The sequence below is a fragment of the Herpailurus yagouaroundi genome, unplaced genomic scaffold (assembly GCF_014898765.1).
Source record: "Herpailurus yagouaroundi ecotype Mexico unplaced genomic scaffold, PumYag 139, whole genome shotgun sequence".
NCBI lineage: Eukaryota > Metazoa > Chordata > Mammalia > Carnivora > Felidae > Herpailurus > Herpailurus yagouaroundi.
Window position 1 is genome coordinate 2,604,278 of NW_024412394.1, and position 22,487 is coordinate 2,626,764.

Genomic DNA, 22,487 nt, shown 5'->3' on the forward strand with positions numbered 1-22,487 from the left:
AAAAAAAAAAAAAAAAAAAAAAAAAAAAAAAAAAAAAAAGCCTGTAACTGATAAATGAATCTACCTCCAAAAATGGCAGGTACTTTATCAGCCAAAACTATGAAAATTTCTGGAAATCTGGGTAATTGCAGTCTCTTTTTTCCTTTAATCTATTAAGAAATGATTGTTTTAAACATTCCAAGAATAAAAAAAGTGTAACTTTACATTTATAAAGGCCATTAATATACCACAATTAAAAAACTCTAAATTAGGGGACCCCTGGGTGGCTCAGATGGTTAAGTGCCTGACTCGTAGTTTTGGCTCAGGTCATGATCTCATGGTTTGTGAGTTCAAGTCCTGCATAGGACTCTGAGCTAACAGTGTGCAGCCTGCTTGGGATTCTCTGTCTCCCTCTCTCTGCCTCTCTCCTGCTTGCTCTCTATTTCTCTCTCAAAATAAATAAACGTTAAAAAGAAATCTAAAAAAAAAGAAAAATCCCCTTCTTTTGATTAATTCAACTGAAAAATACACAGTGAAAATCACCTTAATACTTGAAAGTCATAATGCTACAAAAGTTAGCTTGTGGTTGACATTGGTATAAAACTTGCTTTTGTTTTAAAACAAACCTCAAATGGACAATATGCAAAATCTCAATATTCTGCATTGATGCAATATGAGATACAATAATGTATCTCAATATACTGAGATTTTAATATTGCTTAAAGTGGAAAGAAAACTCCCTATTTAAATTTTTTTTAATGCTTATTTATTTTTGACAGAGAGAGAGACAGACAGACAGCGCATGAGTGGGGGAGGGGCAGAGAGAGGGAGACACAGAATCCGAAGCAGGCTCCAGGCTCTGAACTATCAGCACAGAGCCCTATGCAGGGCTCGAACTCAGACCACGAGATCATGACCTGAGCTGAAGTCGGACGCTCAACCGAATGAGCCACCCAGGCACCCCAAGGAAACTCCCTATTTAGAACACACACATGTTGGGGCGCCTGGGTGGCTCAGTCGGTTAAGCGTCCGACTTCAGCTCAGGTCACGATCTCATGGTCCGTGAGTTCGAGCCCCGCGTCGGGCTCTGGGCTGATGGCTCAGAGTCTGGAGCCTGCTTCAGATTCTGTGTCTCCCTCTCTCTCTGACCCTCCCCCGTTCATGCTCTGTCTCTCTCTGTCTCAAAAATAAAGAAACTTAAAAAAAAAGAACACACACATGCTGCAGAAGGACCTACAAGCAACATATGAACAGCAGTCTGTCACCAAATCATATGGCTTGCTTCTCTCTGTCTATTTACTTTACTTTTTTAAAATTTTATTTATTTTTGAGAGAGAGAAAGAGAGCATGAGCGGGGGAGGGGCAGAGAGAGAGGGAGACACAGAATCAGAAGCAGGCTCCAGGCTCTGAGCTGTCAGCACAGAGCCCAAAGCAGGGCTCGAACCCATGAATCACAAGATCACAACCTAAGCCGAAGTCAGATGCCCAACCGACTGAGCCACCCAGATGCCCCCCCTCTTTTGTCTATTTAAACTTGTAACCAGTTCTAGCACCACTTGTAGATAGCTGCCCTTAAAAAGCATACAGTGCCACAAGAAAACAACATACATAGATGCAAAAGAAACAGACAAAACACAAAGGGGCAGAGAAGGCAATTATGAGTGCTGCTTGGATGACCTCCTTCCCCCTGCTCCCCTTCTTACTTTCCAAAGTGGCATCTGTGGCTCAGACTGGATTATTGGGAGCCTTGCCTTCATGCTACTCATCTGTCACTCATTCCAGTTATCAATGTCAATTATACAAAGTGGCCAGATTCCCAAAATTTCATCTAAAAGTTCTGAGTAAAGTTCTAAGCTGGGGTGCAAGGGAGGGCTTTTAATGGAGAGTGAGAAAGCAGAGAAGAAACTGAAGAAAGCTAACTGGAAAAAGAAAGGAGAATTAATCAAGAAGCTGAATACTGGGGGCACCTGGGTGGCTTGTCAGTTAAGCATCCAACTCTTGATTTCAGCTCTGGTCATGATCTCATAGTTCATGAGTTCGAGCACAACGCGGAGTCTGCTTGGGATTCTCTCCTTCTCCCCGCCTCTCTGTCTCTCCCTCTCCCTGCCTCTCTCTGTCACTCCCTGGTTTGTGAACTCTCTCTCTCAAAATAAATAAATTAATTTTTTTAAAAAGCTGAATATTAAACCTGAGACTGGCTCATTCTAACCATAACCTTAAATCCCAGCTCCTCACCTTCACACATTCTTCCTGGAAAGTTAAGTTAACTTGGTTTTTTATCTACAGAGCCAAGAGTTGCCTCTTGAGTTAAAAGGTTATTCTATTAGCCAAAACTGAGTTAAAATTATAAAATTTAACACAGTTATATATTACAGAAAGTTTCAGAAATAAAGAGGAAAAAAATCATAATCCCAATATTACAATATAAAGGTACCTTCTTTTAAACAGATATTATTTTTTAGAGCAGTCGTAGGTTCACGGCAAAAACTGAGTAAAATAGCCAAAACAACCTTGAGAAGAACAAAGCTGAGAGAACTCACACTTCATGGTTCCAAACCTTAACTACAAAAACTCCAACATCAAGACAGTGTGGTAGCAGAAATAAGGACAGACACCGATCTATGGGATAGAATTGAAAGCTGAGAAATAAACTCTTACATTTATGTTCAACTTGTATTTTTTTTTTATTAAAAATTTTTTTTGATGTTTATTTACTTCTGAGACAGAGAGAGACAGAGCATGAGTGGGGGAAGGGCAGAGAGAGGGAGACACAGAATCTGAAGCAGGCTCCAGGCTCTGAGCTGTCAGCACAGAACCCGACGCGGGGCTCAAACTCATGGACCGCGAGATCATGACCTGAGCTGAAGTCGGGCGCTCAACCGACTGAGCCACCCAGGCGCCCCTCAACTTATATTTTCAAAATAGTTGCCATGACAATTCAGTGGGGGAAACAACAGTCTTTTCAACAAATGGGACAGCTAGATCTCCAAAAGCAAAAATGACAACGTTTGACTACCGTACCTCATACCACATACAAAAAGTAACTCAAAATGGATCAATGACAGCAATTTAAGAGCCAAAACTATCTACCTCCTAGAAGAAAGCATGGGGATTGTAAATCTTCACTGAGCATGAATTAGGCAATGGTGCCTTATGTGAAAGTGAAAGCACAAGCAACAATAAAAAACAGAAGAGGCTTCATGAAAATTAAAAACTTCTGTGCTTCAAAGAACACCATGAAGAAAGCAAAAAGACGTCACACAGGATGGGATGAAAATCTTCCCAATCACTTATCTGATAACAGGATTGATATCTAGAATACTTTAACTCCTAAGAGAGATGGGAAAGAAGGCAGAGTAGGAAGATCCTGAGCTCACCTCCCATCACGGACACACCGAGGTAACAATTCCATGTGATAAAACTCACAGTAAAAATGATGTGAAGACTGGCAGAACAGATCTTCAACAGTCGAAAACTTAAGGAGAAGACCACATCAAGGAGAGGAGGGGCAGAGACACAACTGGTGAACCAAAACCCCCAGGGCTGCAACCCACCGCGGGAGGGATATCACAGGCATGAAGGAGCCAGGAGACCAAGCCCCACAATGGGCACCCCCAGCCCTGGGACCTGCACGGGAAAGATGAGACCCCGTAACATCTGGCTCTGAAAATCAGGGGGTCTTATTTCTTGGAGAATCACAGGGCCACAGGAAACCAAGACTCCTCTACTAAAGGGCCATGGTACTACTATCACCCAGTCTAAGACCCAGCACAGCAGCAGACTTTGGAAAGTACCTGGGTTTTAAGTGAAGGAGATTTACTAATTGTTAGAACATGTGCTGGAGAGGTCAGGAATCTGCAGGAACCTTCCTGGAAAACAGAAGTCTGAAGGGTCCCACATTTCTTGCCCTCCTTCAGCTTAGCTGGCCAGACACTTGTGGGAGCCAGTTTTGACACTCTCTACCTACCTTGCAAGTGTGCTAGCCCAGCCCTAGCATTCCCCTGTAGACCTGCCCCACCTGGCAGGCTCCCCTCCAAAGTGGATTCCACCGTACCACACCTGAAGGGCAGTCTCAGTCACGACTGACATTCCTGCGGAGCAACTACTACTCTGCCATACCTGGCGGGCAGCCCTAAGCTGAGAGGTAACCCTCTAAGCACCCCTCCAGACTTCTGCCCTGAAGAGTGAGGAAGCTAGCCCCATGCACCAGCATGCCCATACTAGCTATAGCAGGGTCTCTGGGCTAGCCGTGGGAATAAAGGCGGGGCAGGGGGGAGGCCTGCCCACCAGTGCACCCAGAGGTAGAAGCCAGTCATTGAAGACAGCAGGGCTGAGGGCTTGTTCCACCCACCAGCACATCACAAAACTACAGGTGTAACCACACAGGAGGCACACTCTGTCAACCAGTACCCTGCCAGAGATTGCAGCCCGTCGCTGCTGACAGCCAAACTGAGGGCCAGCCCTGTCCACCAGCATGCCCACAGCAGTCACAGCCCATCCACAATAGATGAGCGCACACTACTAACACGGGGGACACCTTTGAACAGCTGGTTACGGTGACGGGGTGGGTGGGGGGCTGCTGCACTGATGGACACTACAGGGTATCTTCTACATAAGGCCATTTACTTTCAGAGCAGGAGACATAGTTGACCTACCTAATACACAGAAACAAACAGAGATTCAGACAAAATGAAGGGACAGAGAAATATGTTCAAAATGAAAGGACAAAACCCCAGAAAAAATAAATGAAACAGAAGTAAGCAATCTGCTGATAAAGAGCTCAAAGTAATGGTCATAAACAGACTCACCGGATTTGAAAGAAGAGTGAATGAACTCAGTGAGAACTTCAACAACAAAATAAAAAATATAAAAAAGAACCAGTCAGAGCTAAATACAATAACTGAAATGAAAAATACACTAGAGAGAATCAACAAATTAAAAGATGCAGAAGAATGGATGAGAGATCTAGAAGACGGGAAAGTGGAAAACAACCAAACTGAACAGCAAAAGGAAAAAGATATTTTTTCTTTAATGAAAGTAAGTTAAAGAGAACTCTGTGACAGCATCAAGCATATTAGCATTCACATAACAGGGGTCCAAGAAAGGGGTAGAAAACTTACTTGAAGACAAAATAGCTAAAAACTTCCCTAACCTGGGAAAAGAAACAGACATCCAAGTCCAGGAATGAAAGAGAGCCCCAAACAAGATGAACCCAAGGAGATCCACACCAAGACAGATAATAATTAAAATAGCAAAAGTTAAAGAAAATCTTAAAAGCAGCAATAGAAAAGCAAACAGTTACATACAAGGGAAACTCCATAAGACTGTCAGCTGATTTCTCAGCAGAAAACTTTCAGGCCAGAAGGGAGTGGCATGATATATTCAAAGTACTGAAAGGAAAAAACCTAAAGCCAAAATATTCTACCTGACAAGGTTATCATTCAGAATTGAAGGAGAAATAAAGAGCTTCCTAGACAACAAAAGGTAAGGGTGTTTACCACCACTAAACCTCACATTAAAATGAATTCTTTAAAGGGCGCCTGGGTGGCTCAGTCGGTTAAGCGGCCGACTTCAGCTCAGGTCATGATCTTGCGGTCCGTGAGTTCGAGCCCTGCATCAGGCTCTGTGCTGACAGCTCAGAGCCTGGAGCCTGTTTCGGATTCTGTGTCTCCCTCTCTCTGACCCTCCCCCGTTCATGCTCTGTCTCTCTCTGTCTCAAAAATAAATAAACATTAAAAAAAAATTAAAAAAAAAAAAATAAAATGAATTCTTTAAGTGGAAAAGAAAAGGGCATAACTAAAAAGAAAATTATGAAAGGAAACTATTTTACTGGTAAAAGCAAACACACTGTAAAAAGTAGATCACTTATAAAAATAGTATGAAGTTTAAAAGACAAAATTAGTAAAATTATAAAAAGTTATTTAAAAATATAATGTAGGGGCGCTTGGGTGGCTCAGTCGGTGAAGCATCCAACTTCTGCTCAGGTCGATCTCATGGTTCCTGAGTTCGAGCCCCGCGTCCGGCTCTGTGCTGACAGCTCAGAGCCCAGAGCCTGCTTCAGCTTCTGTGTCTCCCTCACTCTCTGCCCCTCCCCTGCTCACACTCTTGTCTCTCTTTCAAAAATAAACATCATAAAAAGAAATTTTAAAAAATATTATCTAAAAATAAAATATCAGACAGAAAACATGGACAGGGAAGTAAATATGTAGTGCTTTTAGAATGTGTTCAAACTTAAGTGACCATCAATTTAATCAATACTGTCATATACATAGATCGTTACATATGAACCTCATGGTAACCACAAACCAAAAACCTGTAAAACGTATATATATATATATATATATATATATATATATATATATACAAAAAAATAAAATAAAATAAAGAGAAAGGAATCCAAACATAACACCAAAGAAAGTCAACAAATCACAAAGGAAGAGAGCAAAAGAAGAAATGAACAGAGAACCACAAAAACGACCAAAAAACAATGGACAAAATGGCAATAAATACATACCCATCAATAACTTTAAATGTAAATGGATTAAATGCTCCAATCAAAAGAAAGAGGGTGACAGAATAAACAAGATCCACCTATATGCTGTCTACAAGAGACTCACCTCAGAACTAAAAAAAGACTGAAAGTGAAGAGATATAAAGGTATTCCATGTAAATGGAAGTGGGAAAAAAAAAACTGAGACAGCAATACTTATATCAGAACAAACAGACTTTAAAACAAAGACTGTAAGAAGATACAAAGAAAGGCATTACATAATGATAAAGGGATTGATCTGATAAGAGGGTATGACAATTGTAAATATCTATGCACCCCACATAGAGGCACTTAAATATATAAAGCAAATATTAACAGACACAAAGGGAGAAATTGACAGGAATACAACAACAGTAGGAGATGTTAACACCCTACTTACATCAATGGATAGATCATCCAGGCAAAAAAAATCAGTGAGTAAACACTGGCTTTGAACAACACATTAGACCAGATGGACTTTGAACAGATATATACAGAACATTCCATCCAAAAACAGCAGAATACACATTCTTTTCAAGCACAGATGGAACATTTTCAGGATAGATCACATGTTAGGCCATGAAACAGGTTTCAATAAATTTAAGAAGACTTAAATCATACTAAACATCTTTTCCAACCACAACAGTATAAAACTAGAAATCAATTACAAGAAAAAAACTGGAAAAAACACAAAACATGTGGAGCCTAAAAAACATGCTACAACCAACCAATGGGTCAAATTAAATCAAGGAGGAAAAATAACTGGAGACAAATGAAAATGGAAACACAATGGTTCAAAATCTTTGGGATACAGCAAAAGCAATTCTTAGAGGAAAGTTTATGTGATACAGGCCTACCTCAAGAAACAAGAAAAATCTCAAATAAACAATCTAATCTTACACCAAAATGAACTAGAAAGAGAATACGGGGCGCCTGGGTGGCTCAGTTGGTTAAGCGTCCCACTCCAGCTCAGGTCATGGTCTCACGGTTCATGAGTTTGAGCCCCACATCAGGCTTTGTGCTGACAGCTCAGAGCCTGGAGTCTGCTTTGGATTCTGTGTCTCCACCAATCTCTGCCTCTCCCCTGCTCATGCTATGTTGTCTGTCTCCCTCTCTCTATCTCTCTCAAAAATAAGTAAAAAAAAAAAATTAAAAAAAAAAAAGAGAGAATAAAGACTAAAGGTAGTAGAAGGAAGAAAACAATAAAGACCAGCGTGGAAATAAATGAAATACAGGCTTAAAAAACAACAGAAAAGATCAATGAAACTAAGTTGGTTTATTGACAAGATTAAAATTGACAAATCTTTAGTCAGACTCTTCAAGAAAAAATGAGAACCCAAATAAAACAAAAAAATGGAAGAGAAGTTACAAACGAGACCATAAAAATACAAAGGATTATAAAACACTACAACAAAAAATTATATGCCAACAAATTGAACAACCCGGAAGAAGTGGATAAATTCTTAGAAACATACCTTCTTCCAAGACTGAATCAAGAAGAAACAGAAAATCTGAACGGACCAATTCTTAGGAACAAAATTCAATCAGTAATCAAAACACTCTCCACAACAAAAGTCTACGACCAGATGGCTTCACAAGTGAATTCTACCAAAACATATATGTTAAAAACTCTATCCTTCTCAAACTATTCCAAAAAAAAAAAAAAAAAAAAAGGAAAGAAGGAAAGAATGCTTTCAGATTCATTTTATAAGGCCAGCAATTACCCTGATACAAAACCAAAGACACTACCCTACCCCCAAAAAACTTACAGAATACCTTAGTGAACATAGATGTAAAGACCCTCAACAAAATATTAGCAAACCAAACTCAAAAACACATTAAAAGGATCATTCACCACTACAAGTGGGATTTAATCCAGTAATGCAAGGATGGTTCAATACATGCAAATCAATCAACATAATACACCATGTTAATAAAATGACAAATAAAAACCAAGATCATCTCAACAGATGCAGAGAAAGTATTTGACGAGGCCGCCTGGGTGGCCCAGTCAGTTAAGTGTCTGACTCTTGATTTTGCTCAGGTCAAGATCCCAGCATCATGGGATCAAGACCTGCGTCAAGCTCCACACTCAGCATGGAGCCCACTTGGGATCCTTTCTCTTCCTGTCTCTCTGCCCCTCCCCCATTCTCATTTTTTCTTTCTCTCTCTCAAAATAAACTTCAAAAAAGTCCTTAAAAAAAGAAAAATATTTGACAAAATTCCATTCATGATGGAAAATTCCATTCAACAATGTGGGTAGAGAAGAAATACAGCTCAACATAATAAAGGCCATACATGACAAACCCACAACTAACATCATACTCAACAGTGAGAAGCTGAAAGCTTTTCCTCTAAGATCAGGAAGAAGGATGCCCACTTTCACCACTTTTATTCACCATAGTACTGGAAGTCCTAGCCACAATAATCAGACAAGAAAAAGAAATAAAAAGCCTCCAAACTGGTAAGAAACAAGTTAAACTGTCACTATTTGCAGATGACATGATCCTATATACAGAAAACCTTAAAGACTCCACCAAAAAATTATTAGAAATAATAAATGAATTCAGTAAAAATAGCAAGATACAAAACCAACATATGGAAATCAGTTGTATTTCTATAAACTAATAACAAACTATCAGAAAAAGATATTAAGAAAATAGTTGCATCAAAAATAAGAACATACCTAGGAATAAATTTAACAAAGAAGGTGAAAGATCTGTACTCTAAAAAAACTGCAAGATATTGCTGGAAAAAAAAAATGAAGACAACATAAATAAATTAAAAAGTTATATACCATGCCCATGGATCGTAAGAATTAGTATCATTAAAATGTCCATACTACCCAAACCAATCCACAGATTCAATACAATCCCTATCAAAATACCAATGGCATTTTTCACAGAACTAGAAAAATCCTAAAATGTGTATAGAACCACAAGAGACCCCAATTAGCCAAAGTAATTTTGAGAAAGAGGAACAAAGCTGGAGGTATTACAATCCCAGATTTCAAACTATACTACAAAGCAATAGTAATCAAAACAGTATGGTACTGGCACAAAAGGAGACACACAGATCAATGGAACAGGATAAAAAGCCCAGAAATAAACCCAAGGTTCTATGGTACAATGAATCTATGACAAAAGAGGCAAAAATATACAATGGGGAAAAGACCATCTCTTCCAACAAATGGCATTGAGAAAACTGGGCAGCTACATACAAAAGAATGAAACTGGACCACTTTTTTACACCACATACAAAAAGAAACTCAAAATGTATTAAAGATCTAAATGTAAGACCTGAAACTATAAAACTTCTAAAAGAAAACACAGGCAGTAAACTCTTAGACACTGGCCTTAGTAACTTGTTTTATATATGTCTCCCCAGACAAGGAAAACAAAAGCAAAACACAAAACAAAACAAAACTGGGATATCATACTATAAAGCTTTTCCACAGTGAAGGAAACCACCAACAAAACAATAAGGCAACCTACTGAATGGGAGAAGATATCTGCTGATGATATATCCAAAATATATTAATGCAAAATATATAAAGAACTCATACAACTCAACACCAAAAGACAATCTGATTAAAACCTGGGCAGAGGACCTAAACAGATATTTTCCCAAAGAGGACATATAGGCGGCCAACAAGTACATGAAAAGATGCTTAGCATCACTTATCAAGGAAATTCAAATTAAAACCACAATGAGATATTAACTAACACCTGTCAAAATGGCTATTATCAAAAAGATAAGAAATAACAACTGCTGGCAACAATGTGGAGAAAAGGGAACTTCCTTGCATTAGTTGTTGGGAATGGAAATTGGTGCAACCACTACAGAAAACAGTATGGAGGCTCCTCAAAAAATTGCAAGTAGAAATACCATATGACCCAGTAATTCCATTTCTGGATATTTAATCAAAGAAAACACTAAATGAAAAGCATACTGGCACTCCTATGTTTACTGAAGCACCATTTACAACAGGCAAGATACAGAAGCAATGCAAGTGTCCATCGATACATGAATGGCTAAAGAAAATGTGGTGTGTACACAATGGAATATTACTCGGCCACAAAAGAGTGAAATCATGCATTCGCAACATGTATAGACCTAGAGCATATTATGCTAAATAAGTCAGACAGAGAAAGATAAATACCATCGGATTTCACTTATATAGAGAACCTAAAAAACAAAACAGAAACAGAGTCATAAATATAGGAAAAAAAACCTGATGGCTACAAGAAGGGAGGGAGTTGGAGAGAGGTGAAATAGGTGAAGGGGATTAAGAGGTACAGACTTCCAGTTATAAATAAGTCATGGGGATGAAAAGCATAGCATAGGGAATACAGTCAATAATAGTGTAATAACTTCATTTAGCGACATAGGACTACACTTACCATGGTGAGCATTTCATAATGTATCTAATTTTCACATCACTATATTGTACACCTGAAACTAATATAATGTCAACTATACGTCAATAAAAAAAATCTACAACTCAGTAATAAAGAAAACAAATAACCCAATTAAAAAATGGGCAGGGGTGCCTAGCTGGCTCAGTTGTGGAGCATGTGACTCTTGATCTCGGGGTTATGAATTTGAGCGCCACAATGGGTACAGAGATTACTTGAAAAATAAAAGTTAAAAAAATGGGCAAAGTATTCACATACACATTTCCTCCAAAGAAGATACATAAATAGCAAATAATCACATGAAAAGATGCTGAGGGAAAGTAGGGAAATGCAAATCAAAGCCACAGTAAGAGACCACTCCATACCCAATAGGATGGCTATTAGAAAAAAAGATTGTAACAAACACTAACAAAAATGTAGAAAAAGTAGAACCCTCATGCATTGCTAGTGGGAATGCAAAATGGTACAGCTGCTTTGGAAAACTGTGGCTCTAATTCCTCTAAAAGTTAAACAGTTATCATCTGATCAACAGTTCTAAGACAAATGAAAACATATGTCCACACAAAACCTTATGCATCAATGTTCATAACAGCATTATTCATATTAGCCAAAGAGTAGAAACAATCCTAATATCCATTAACTACTGAATGGGTAAACAAAATGTATATTCATGCAACACAATATCATTCAGCAATGAAAAGCAATAAAGTACTGATAATATGCTACATGAAAAAATCTTGAAAATACTATGCTAAGTGAGAGCAAGACAAAAAAATACCATATATGCTATGATTCCATTGATATGAAATGTCCAGAACAGGCAAATCTATAGAGGCAGAAAGTAGAATGGTGGTCACTGAGAGTAATGGTTAGAAGTAGGAGTGACTGCTAAAGGGTGTGACATTTCTTTTGGGGGTGACAAAATGCTCTGAAGTGGGATAATGGTAATAGTTGCACAATTTTGTGAATATATTGTTGAAATCTTTTTATTTTAATGTTTAATCATTTTTCAGAGAGAGAGTTTGAGCGGGGAAAGGGTAGAGAGAGAAGAGGGACAGAGAATCTGAAGCAGGCTCTGTGCGAACAGCAGCAAGCCCGATGCAGGGCTCGAACTCATGAATGGTGAAATCATGACCTGAGCCAAAGTCGGAAGCTCAACTGATGAGCCACCCAGGTGCCCCACAATTCTGTAAATATACTGGAAACCACTGATTAACACACCTTAAAGAGGTGAATACCAGGCTATGTGAATTTTATCTCAATACAGCTGGTAGAAAAATTATCTTCTTGAATGGACATTAGCTCCTAACATACATTCTTCCAATGTATCTATTTTATGTAACACTGCTGTGAACATTTTTGTGCCTAGGCATTTATCATACTAAATAATTAAGAGTATGGATTCTTGGGGCACCTGGGTGGTTCAGAAGGTTAATAAGCAAGCATCTGACTCATGGTTTCAGCTCAGGTCATAATTTCACAGTTTGTGAGATCGAGTGCCATGTCAGGTTCCATGCTGACAGCATGAAGCCTGCTTGGGATGCTCTTTCGCTCTCTCTCTCTCTCTCTCTCTCTCTCTCTCTCTCTCTGCCCCTCCCCTGCTCTCACTTGCTCCCTCTCCCTCCCTCTCTTAAAATAAATAAATAAACTTAAAAATAAAATTTTTAAAAAGAGTATGGATTCTTGGTGTGCCTGGCTGATCAGTTGGTGGAGTGTGTGACTCTTGATCTCAGGGTTGTGGGTTCGAGGCCCAGGTTGGTGTGGAGATTTAAAGATAAAATCTTAAAAAAAAAAAGAGAGAGAAAGTATGGATTCCTTTTTTTTTAAGATTTTAATTTTATTTTTTACGTTTATTTGAGAGAGAGCACAAGCGCAAGCAGGGGAGGGGCAGAGAGAGAGGGAGAAACAGAATCCCAAGCAAGTTCGATCTCACAAGCAGTGAGATCATGACCTGAGCCAAAATCAAGAATCAGATGTTTAACCGACTGAGCCACCCAGGTGCCCCAACGAGTATGGATTCTTAACAGTCTGCTTTAGTGGCAACCCTGGCTTGACAACAATAGCAGCTACGAGTGCTGCTTGGGCAAGTCACCCAACTACTTTGTGCCTCAAAGATAGACGGGAGTCTATCACATGAGATTAACAATATTCACACCTCTTGGAATTTTGAAAATTAAATTAAGTAAGGGCTTGGCATGGTGACTGTCACACAGTAAACTTTCAAACATTAGTAGTTATAACTGTCATCCTGATTTGTATTATTTCCTTTTTTAATTTTTTTTTTTTTTTAATTTTAGGGGTGGGGGAGGGACAAAGAGAGAGAGAGAAGGAGAGAGAATCTCAAGCAGGTTCCATGCTGAGTGTGGAGCCTAATGCAGGGCTGGATCTCACGACCCTGGGATCAGGACCCAAGCCAAAATCAAAAGTGGACACTCAACCAACCGAGCCACCCAGGCACCCCCCCTTTTTTTTAGTTTTGTTTTTTTTTAATTGAGATACAACTTACAAAAAATATGGAATGCTTCATGAATTTCCATGTCATTTTTGCACAGGGGCCACACTAATCTTCTCTATCATTTCTACTTTATTTTACTTTGTTTTCAAGTTTTATTTTATTTATTTGAGAGAGGCAGAAATAGGGGAAGTGGGCAAGGGGCAAAGAGAGGGAGAGAGAATCCAAGCAGGTTCCGTGCTGCCAGCACAGAGCCCAACGTGGGGCTCGAACTCACGAAACCGTGAGATCGTGACCTGAGCCAAGACCAAGAGTCAGACGCTTTACAACTGAGCCACCCAGGCACCTCTCGTTCCAATTTTGGCATACGTGCTGCCAAAGCAACCACCACATTATTTTCTCAAGATGGTTTCTGGAAATGGTGTCACTGGGTCAAAACCCATGAACATTTATGTTTTCGAATCCATTTTGCTAAACTACATTCCAAAAGGGGTGCACCAATTTTTGGTGCCAATAGTAAATATAGGAGAGAACCAAGGTAACCACACCACCATCAACATTATGTCACAGTAAGTTTTTTTGGTTAATTTCACAGCTGCCTCACTTTGGTTGTTCATTTTTGCTGCTTTGCCTTCAGCATCTTGAAACCCAACAGTTTTCTACTTATGCTGTGAATCCTGTACACCATGAGTACCTACTGAATGCAAAATCTGAGCAAGCCGCTATACTGGGAGCCACAATGGAAACTGAAAGGAGCAAGGCCAAGGATTTGGGGTGAGGTGGGGCAAAGAAGCATTTCAATTCAAGATAACTGATTAAGTACGAGAGAGCTACAAAATATTTGTAAGGGCAGGGGAAAGATGGAGGTTTATAAAGCAGGGAAAAGAAGGCAGTATTCCAGCTGGTTCTTGAAGGATGGACATTAATTTCAAGTGGCAAGGGTGTGGGGCAAGAGCAAAATCAAGGCTGGGAAAAGAACACAGCACATTCCAGGACTGTGGCCCGAGTACAAAGTTGCTAGGGGAGAGGGAAAGGTGAGAGAACAAGGCACAGAGTGCCCTCGGAGCACAAAGAGGACCCTCCAAAACACAGCCAATGATTATGTGCGCTGAGGGGGAGAGTTTCTCAAAGGGCAAATAACATGCAGAAAGACACAAAGACATGAATCATCACGGCCCATCCAAGGAACTGCATGTAATCCAATTTGGCTAAAGTGGAGGATACATGTGGAAAGGATGCCGATGATACTAAATAGGCAGAAGCTGACTGTGAAGGACTGTGTGTGCCAGAATAAAGCATGTGAACTTCATTCAAAAGGAAATAGAGAACTGAAGCAAAGAAGTGACAATCAGACTAGCTTAAAAAAATTACTCTGGCAACACTCCAATAGCTTCCCATCTCACAAAGAATAAAATCCAAAATCCAAAGTCCTTCTTGCACTTAACACCCCGCATGCTGGTCAGTGGCTATCTCTGAAACTGTTTCCTATTACTCCTCCTCTCACTCACCGTTTTTGCTACACTGGCCTTCTCGCTACAGCCTCCAACATGCCTCTCTGCAGGGCTTCTGCGCTCACTCTTCCCTCTGTCTAGAACTCCTTCCTCCCCCAGCATAGTTGGCTCCCTGACTTCCTTCAGGTAGGTCTCTGCTCAAATACTTACCAGAGAGGCCTTCTTTATTACCTAATATAAAAGAACAAGTAACTACAGCAATCAGCCCTACCATTTTTTCCCTCCACTTACCACCATGCACAGTGCTGGTAAGAATGGTAAGTTCCATGACGGAGCCTCTCTCAATAACCCTGTGCAAAACAGGAACTGTTCTTGCCATTTCCAGGTGGTAAAATTAAGAGGCACGATATTGCTGGTGAACAGTGAAACCAGGTAGAATGACTCCTGAGGCTGCAACTCTAACCGTTTCACATAGTATCAGAAGTCCTGTTTGATACTGTATCATTTCCTGTAAGTAGGCTCCATCCTGACAAGCACTACGACAGTAAAAACTCTAAATTCACACTATGTCCTAAAAATATATGGATTCTTACCACTGGTTATTGGCCAAGTTTCAAAAGCCAGGAAACATTTTTCTAAACCATCAATTAACTGCTCAAGGCTGTGATGTCCCTCATTGAGGCCTGGATTTATGCACCTTAGCCCCTGGGGCCTGCTTCCAGCTAGCTGAGTGAGCCCCATCAGCTGGATTGTAAAGGAGTTGCACTGGGTCTCCTGTGCCCCATCTCCCTGCTTTGTTTTCCTCTCACTTCCTTGGCCTGCTGCTCTGGCCAGGAGCTCAGTGCCTTTTTGTGTACCCCTTCACTCTCTTTCTGAAAAAGCTGTTTTCAGTAAAGATCGGATAAACTCATTCACTCTCAGGTGACTAATAATACCTTAAAAATGAGGGGGGAAAATGTACAAGGTATATGGACTTTACCCAACCATAAGCTGTATTTTTTTGTTTAGGACCCAAAGATATTAAGATGAAAAGATTTTATGAAACTAAAAGGAACAAGGCATACGACACCAAAACTCAAATATAACTTCAGGAATAAAATTAACTCCATCTTTAAGATAACCATTAAAATTTTCTGAGGTATCACTACCAAAAGAAGAACACAGCATGTGCCTGGAAAACATCAGGTAAGTATTGTATCATATGCAGATATAAATCCTGATTCTTTTCCTGCTCCCAATTATTAATTTCTTCTTTCCTTGATTTTTCTTTCATCCCATCTCCCATTATTGAGAGTACCCCTTTTCAAAATGTAGTTCTCAATCAACTGCTCTTCCCCTGTCAACTGCATCTTACCAGACCTTACCACTCTTAATTCCAACTACTACCTGTATTATAACCAAATCTACTTCTAATTTCTCTCTCTTCCCTTCTGCAGTTTTTTTAATGTTTATTTATTTTTGAGACAGAGCATGAGCAGGGACAGGCAGAGAGAGAGGGAGACAGAGAATCCAAAGCAGAATCTGTGCTGTCAGCACAAAGCCTAATGCAGGGCTTGAACCCAAGAACCGCAAGATCATGACCTGAGCCAAAGTCAGTTGCTTAACCAAGCCATCCAGGCGCCCCTTCCCTTCTGCAGTTTTGATCTCGAATTGCCTGACTATAAGTAGAACCCTTTTATATCCCTACCTTTTCAAAGAAAACCAACTTTTTCAAAATTATCCCCTTTTCTATTTACTTCATCATCTGTATTATCTGGCTATTCTCCTACGTTTACAACTTTAATATATTTTTTCTCCATTTAATCAACAGGACTTGCCAAATACTCATTGTGTTTCCTACTATCCTTCTTTCCAAATCCGCATCTATCACCATATTCTGGGTTTTCTTCATTTCCTTCCCGAATTACCACAGTTCTCCAGCTGGCCCGCCTACTTCCAGCCTACTCACTCACTTCCATTCATTCTATACATGCTGCCAGTAAAGCCTCTCTCACACAGTACAATTCCAATTCAAGAACTTTAAATAGTTCTCCAGCACAGGTCCAAACTTCTCAAACCAGCACTCAGGGCCTTCTACCCCTTCAGACTGTCACTAATAAATGTTTATCTTACACATTCTAAGACAAAACCCCAGAAAACCAACATCTTCATCTCCCATAGCCAAATAGTGCAATGCACACAATAGGTCTATAGACAGTACAGAGCACCTTCTTTCACTTGACTTCAACTGATCACCTCAGGCAACAGGAATATATTAGTCTATCATCTTCTGAACATCTCAAATTAGTATGAGAAGGATTCATTTTCTCAAGATGAACACTTCTAATCAGCAAAATGAAAACGTACAGTTATCAGTAAATAACACTTCATATCCTTAATGAAAGTACAAAGCGGTAAATATTATTTTAAAGGTGAATTTGCCAGTATCTATAAAAGGTTTAAGTGCAAAATATTCTTTAACCCAGCAATACTTCCAGGAAATTACTTGTAGATATTCTCACAGAAAAAAAATTATATGCAAAAGGACATTAAGCACAACACAGTTGTCATAGTTTTAAAAAAACACATGACACAACTGAAGCCTCCTTACTGGACTATTATTATACAGCCCCACCAATGGAATATTATACAGCAACTAAAAATAAAGCAGCAGCTGTAAATGAACTGATAGGTAAAGATGTTTAAGAATGACCTAAAGGGAGAAAAAAAAAAAAAAGCAAATCACAGAACAGAATGTATATTATTATTCTATTTGTGTAAAGAAAATGCATATACATTTGTGAATGCAAAGAAATATCTGAAAAGAAATATAACAAACCACTAATAGTAGCTAATTCTGGGAATGGGATTCAGGGAAAGAAACAAGAGATTTTCACTTTAGGGGGTGTATGTGTATGTATACATACATACATACAAACATATCCTTTTTTATTGAACTGAAGTGTAGTTGACATACAATATTACTTTCAGGTTTACAATACAGTGATTTGATATTTATATACATTATGAAATGCTCACCACAATGAGTAGTTATCACCTGTCACCACACAAAGTTACTACAATGTTATTGACTATATTCTCTATGCTGTCCTTTACATCCCCTGATTTATTTTATAACTACAAGTCTGTGCCTCTTAATCCTTCACCTTTTTGCCCGTCCCCCCACCCCTCCCTTCTGATAACTACCATTTGTTCTTGGTATTTAGGAGTCTCTGTTTTGTTTTTTAGATTCCACATAAGTAAGATCATAAGTATGTGTCTTTCTCTAACTTATTTCACTTACTATAATACCCTCTAGGTCCATCCATGTTCTTGCAAACGGCAAGATTTATGGCCGAGAAATATTTGTGTGCGTGTGTGTGTGTGCGCACACGTGTATATCATGCCTTCTTTATCCATTTATCTCTTGATGGACACTTAGGCTGCTTCCGTATTTGGCCCCAGGGATGCATATATCTTTTCAAATCATACCTTTTTAAACAATAATCAGTATTAAATATTCATTTAAGAAAAAAGAAACAAAAAAAAAAATAGACTTTTTTTTAAATGTTTATTTGAGAGAGAGACAGAGCATGAGTGGGGAGGGGCTGAGAGAGAGGGAGACACAGAATCCAAAGCAGGCTCCGGGCTCTGAGCTGCCAGCACAGAGCCCAGCACAGGGCTCAAATTCACTAACCGTGAGATCATGACCTGAGCTGAAGTTGGGACACTTAGTTGACTGAGCCACCCAGGAGCCCCACAAAAAAAGACTCTTAAATACAGACAACAAACTGGTGGTTGCCAGAGAGGAGGTGGGTGGGAGAATGGGTGAAACAGGTAAAGGGGAGTAAGGGGTACAAATTCTAGTTACAAAGTAAGGCATGCAGATAAAAAGTACAGCATAGGGAATATAGTCATATACCATAATAACTTTGTATGGGGACAGATGGGGATTACACTTATCATGGAGGGCACAGAGCAATGCACAGAACTGCCAAATCGCTATGTTGTATACCTGAAACTAATGTAATATTGCATGTCAATTATACTTAATAATAAATTTTAAAGAGAAAGAAAAGGCTGTGACAGCAAAGGCTCTTAATTTTGGATGAATATAATTCATCTTGATTATCCATGGTGCAAGAAATATGAACTACTCAAAATGCTTAATGAGAAACTCATCCCTTCATTCAACAATTATTTATGGAATACTTACTATGATGGTCAGCACTCTGGACTCTGGAATACTTACTATGTGCCAAGCACTGTGCCTGATGATACTGACAGAACAGTAACAAGAAAAACCTAGTCCATGCTCCCTAAGAGCTTATAAAAAGGTCTTTTGGTCTCCATTTTTCCCATTTCCCCTGTAAAAGCCACTCTGCCTTCCATGTCTGTGTTCTCATTATGCCTATGGTTGTTCCCCCAAAAAAGATACAAATTAATAGGGCAATTGTATCAAACAAAAACAAAGGTTTTAAAAATTGACTCCTATTCCCTTCATAATTAATTCTAAAAGTTACTAGCAGCACAATTTGTAGAAAGAACAGTTCAACAAGCACACTTTAAAATAAATAAAAAGTAACCTAGGAGCACTTGAGTGGCTCAGTCAGTTAAGCGGTTAAGCGTCTGATTCTCGCTTTCCGCTCAGGCCACGATCGCACAGTTCAAGTGTGAGCCCCACATCAGACTGTGCAATGACAGCGTGGGAGCCTGCTTGGGATTCTCTCTCTCCCTCTGCTTCTGCCTCTGCCCCACACCCATGCTGCATGTACACGCACTTTCTCTCCCTCAAAAACAAACAAAAAAGGAACCTAGATGCTAAATGAAGAAAAATCAAGAACATTTGAGGAAGGGAAAAATGTTATAGGAAATATTAATTTTCTAAAATTTTTTTTTCAACGTTTATTTATTTTTGGGACAGAGAGAGACAGAGCATGAACGGGGGAGGGGCAGAGAGAGAAGGACACACAGAATCGGAAACAGGCTCCAGGCTCTGAGCCATCAGCCCAGAGCCTGACGCGGGGCTCGAACTCACAGACCGCGAGATCGTGACTTGGCTGAAGTCGGACGCTTAACCAACTGCACCACCCAGGCGTCCCAAGAAATATTAATTTTCGTCACTAACTTATACATGTTTCTAGATTTTTGTACAATGAACATGTACTGCATAAGAAGTTCGATAATATAATAATATACGTGAGAAGTATAATAAGGTCCTTTTCTTGAAAAAAAACATCTATTGCAACAAAAGAGCAACTACCGCACACGGTTCAACTTTTTCACCTTCCATCCCAGCCCCTGTGTGGTCTGGCCTTGGTGAGACTTCTTGTTTTGTCAGCCCCAAGTCCATTCCTCCCCTCCTCTGCTGGAAACAGCATTCTGGGACTTTCCACCGGGGAACCATGTTCCCCACCTCCTGGAGTGGAACCAATCCCCAATCTTTGCCAGTCATTGCTTTCTACCCCCTTGGCTGCCACGACAGTTTGGAAGTGAACATGTGACCGTAACAGATATAAACCAAAATCAATCCTGACAAGATGCTAATTCTAATGAGACCATTAAAATGATTTATAAGTACTTATAAAATGATTATAAGTACATATAATGCAGCTGAAATTCCTACAAAGAACATTGTAAAAAAAAAAATAGGATTCTCATTTAATGTGGCAGTGAAATCGTCATTAGTTACCTCTTTTGTTGAAATATACAACAATGGAACAGCAACAAAAATACAATTGTTAGAAAAATGTCCTCTTCCACTATGTTAAAACTTCCTACTTGTCTCAAAGAATAGAATGTTGAAGCCATATAAATCACATCCTGTTAAAACAGCTATGTATAGAAACAGAAAATACAGGTTCCAGGCATATACGTTAATCGCATCTCCTCTGACAGAAATTTACAAAATAAGTTCAAAAATAAAGATTCCAATGGTAGTATTTTATGAGGCACCTAAAATGCCACAATACATGAAAAAATAAAACTTAACATACATTTAACTTTTGAAGTCATTTTAGTCAATTATTTTCAACACTAAGAAAATACAGAACATATTAATAAATTATAGGGAAACAAAGTTCAACTTGAGAAAATAAAACTTACCCATCAGAACTTCCTAAAAGTAAAATGGACTACCTTGTAAAATAGAGACCTCCCCTTCCCAAGAACTAAACTAAACCCCAAACTGCAATTCTCTGAAAACATGACATCCTTGAAGAATTTGATAGATGTGCCAGCTGTTTTATTTCTTGAAAGCGTATAGTTGAACACATATAATAATCTGTTGCATTTTTTTCTAGCATTGCACAATTTTCCTGGCCCGCAATGCACATACTGCATCCATTATCATATTTAAGCATCTGACAGCATTGTTACAAGAATCCATAATATTCGTTTCTGACTAAACTCATATATAAATTTTTCAGGCTTCAAATGGTCATGGATTTCAGTATCATATATATTTTTTCCACAAAGTCTCAATACATTTCCTGAACTTTCAGCTTTCAGTTTCCTGTTCGTCAATGGCTACAATTCTAGAAGCAATACATAAATACACCCCAGCCATGGTATTTCCACTTTGACAACAGTGGACGTGAACTTAGTATGACCAAACATAACTACAGTGCGTATAAATGATACATGACAGCTAACACAGCAATAGCAGAAATTTAATAGTTTACAAAATTGGAAATATAAATTATACTACTGATATACGAATGACAATTACAAAACAGTCTCTTTCTTTCTCAATGTATGAGAATTACAGGACTTATACCAAAACAATTTTCCAAATACAAAAGAAATTGCAGATCACAAAGCAGATTAAAAAAAATCCCTTCTCCCTTCAGAAAAGGGAAGACAGGAAAAAAAGAAACCAAACCATGGGAAATATAGTAAGTAAGTGACTGGATACAAAGCTTTAAGGATATGGGAGAAAAAATTTGTATACATCTGTGGATTATACAATTCAACTTCAGTGTTTAAGAATGATAAAGAAAAATTAGTACTTTAGTAAAAATGAATCTAGTCCAGGAGCCTACTTTCTTTGAAGGAATACAGCAGGATAAGCAGAGGTCTGGGGCATTTTTAGGTAACTCATGCCTTTTTCTTTCTGTAATCATGGGAAAGACTATAGAACATTGTTACCAGTTGCAAAATGATTCATGATAAAAGTATACTCAAAGTGACTACGAAGTATTTGTACACCATGCAAATTTTCAAAATGCAGTAAGGACATCTTGCCAAAGTTCAAACAATACCTTTCAAGGGAAAAACACAGTGTGATAATCATTTATTTGGTGGCTTGGAATGGACATTATATACAAGAAAAAATTATCTACTCTATAAAAAAGGGAGTATTTATTGAGCATCTCGAGTGACCAGAAACTAAGTTTAGAGCTTTACAAATCTTCCATTGTAGGGGCACCTGGGTGGCTCAGTCGGTTGAGCGGCCGACTTCAACTCAGGTCATGATCTCACAGTCCATGGGTTCGAGCCCCGCGTTGGGCTCTGGGCTGACAGCTCGGAGCCTGGAGCCTGCTTCAGATTCTGTGTCTCCCTCTCTCTCTCTGCCCCTCCTCCACTCACACTCTGTCTTCTCTCTCTCTTTCTCTCTCAAAAATAAACATTAAAAAAAAAATTTAGGGGCACCTGGGTGGCTCAGTCGGTTAAGCGTC

General features: G+C 39.1%; 1 protein-coding gene and 1 pseudogene across 4 annotated transcripts in view; both read right to left on the bottom strand.

The window, feature by feature from the left end:
- The window catches only part of FKBP5 (FKBP prolyl isomerase 5), a 120,620-nt gene that overhangs the window by 83,790 nt on the left and 14,343 nt on the right, over positions 1 to 22,487 (bottom strand). The gene's annotated exons all lie outside the window — the stretch shown is intronic.
- Positions 13,434 to 13,531, bottom strand: LOC121030115 (uncharacterized; annotated as a pseudogene).